The sequence below is a fragment of the Arachis stenosperma genome, chromosome 1 (assembly GCF_014773155.1).
Source record: "Arachis stenosperma cultivar V10309 chromosome 1, arast.V10309.gnm1.PFL2, whole genome shotgun sequence".
Classification (NCBI taxonomy): domain Eukaryota; kingdom Viridiplantae; phylum Streptophyta; class Magnoliopsida; order Fabales; family Fabaceae; genus Arachis; species Arachis stenosperma.
This window is the reverse complement of record NC_080377.1, coordinates 89,089,418-89,091,468: the sequence shown is the minus strand read 5'-3', so window position 1 is coordinate 89,091,468 and position 2,051 is coordinate 89,089,418. Positions and strand designations below refer to the sequence as shown.

Genomic DNA, 2,051 nt, shown 5'->3' with positions numbered 1-2,051 from the left:
AATGGGATCTATATGGTCACTATATGAGCCTCAAATTCCCGTGGGTCCTCAATAGGGAACTCCTTCTTGCTTGAGAGACGTCCCATGAGTTATTCCTCATTGGGATTCACGTCCTCTCCTTCCTCTCTAGGTTCGGCCATGTTGATTATATCAATGGCCTTGCACTCTTTCTTTGGATTCTCTTCTGTATTGCTTGGGAGAGTACTAGGAGGAGTTTTAGTTATTTTTTTACTCAGCTGGCCGACTTGTGCCTCCAGATTTCTGATGGAGGACCTTGTTTCACTCATGAAACTTAAAGTGGCCTTAGATAGATCAGAGACTAAATTTGCTAAGTTAGAGGTACTCTGTTCATAATTCTCTGTTTGTTGTTGAGAAGATGATGGATAAGGCTTGATATTGCTGCGCCTATTTCTTCCACCATTATTAAAGCCTTGTTGAGGCTTTTGTTGATCCTTCCATGAGAAATTTGGATGATTTCTCCATGATGAATTATAGGTGTTGTCATAGGGTTCACCCATATAATTTACCTCAGCTATTGCAGGGTTCTCAGGAACATAAGCTTCTTCTTCAGAAGATGCCTCTTTAGTACTGTTGGATGCATTTTGCTATCCATTCATACTTTGAGAAATCATGTTAACTTGATGAGTCAACATTTTGTTCTGAGCCAATATGGCATTCAGAGCATCAATTTCAAAAACTCCCTTCCTTTGAGGCGTCCCATTATTCACGGAATTCCTCTCAAAAGTGTACATGAACTGGTTATTTGCAACCATGTCAATAAGTTCTTGAGCTTCTGCAAGCATTTTCTTTAGGTGAATGGATCCACCTGCAAAATGGTCCAATGACATCTTAGAGAACTCAGATAGACCATAATAGAATATATCTATCATGGTCCATTCTAAAAACATGTCAGAAGGACATCTTTTGGTCATCTGCTTGTGTCTTTCCCAAGCTTTATAGAGGGATTCACCATCTTTTTGTTTGAAGGTATGAACATCCACTCTAAGTTTGCTCAGCTTTTGAGGAGGAAAGAACTTAGCCAAGAAGGCCGTGACCAGCTTATCCCAAGAGTCCAGGCTATCTTTAGGTTGAGAGTCCAACCATGCTCTAGCTCTGTTTCTTATAGCAAAAGGGAAAAGCATGAGCCTGTAGACTTTAGGATCTACTCCATTAATCTTAACAGTCTCACAGATCTGCAAGAACTCAGTTAAGAACTGGTAAGGATCTTCTGATGGAAGTCCATGAAACTTGCAGTTCTATTGCATTAGAGCAACTAATTAAGGTTTCAGCTCAAAATTATTTGCTCTTATGGTAGGAATTGAGATGCTTCTTCCATCAAACTTGGAAGTAGGTGTAGTATAATCACCAAGCATCCTTCTTGCATTATTGTTGTTGGGTTTGGCTGCCATCTCCTTTTCTTGTTCGAAAATTTCAGCAAGGTTGTCTCTGGATTGTTGTAATTTAGCTTCTCTTAGTTTCCTCTTCAGAGTCCTTTCAGGTTCTAGATCAGCTTCAACAAGAATGCCTTTTTCCTTGTTCCTGCTCATATGAAAGAGAAGAGAACATAAAAAGAAGAGGAATCCTCTATGTCACAGTAAAGAGGTTCCTTATTATTAGTAGAAGAAGAAAGGAATAAAGAAAGGAGAATCCAAACACAAGGGTAAGGATAGAGGCAGTAATTTGAGATGAAGAGAGGTGAAGAGAAGTGCTAGTGAATGAATAAATAAATAGGAAAATATGAAAGAGGGAGAAATTTTTGAAATTAAATTTTGAAAAGGAGTTAAATGATTTTCGAAAATAAAGATAAGAAATGAAATTAAAATTAAAATTTAAAACAATTAATTAAATAAAAAGAATTTTTGAAAAAGAGGGAGGTATTTTCGAAAATTAGAGAGAGAAAAGTTGTTAGGTGGTTTTGAAAAAAGATAAGAAACAAACAAAAAATTTAAATAGTTAGTTGAAAAAGATTTGAAAATCAAATTTGAAAAGATAAGAAGATAAGAAGATAAGAAGTTAGAAAAGATATTTTAAAATCAAATTTTTGAAAAAGA

At 36.2% G+C, this 2,051-nt stretch overlaps 1 non-coding gene across 1 annotated transcript; it reads left to right on the top strand.

Annotated features, from left to right (window-relative positions):
- Positions 1 to 902: 902 nt before the first annotated feature.
- On the top strand, positions 903 to 1,010 carry LOC130954151 (small nucleolar RNA R71). Its single transcript, XR_009076202.1, has one exon. It is a non-coding gene; the product is annotated as a small nucleolar RNA R71 (small nucleolar RNA).
- Positions 1,011 to 2,051: the final 1,041 nt, after the last annotated feature.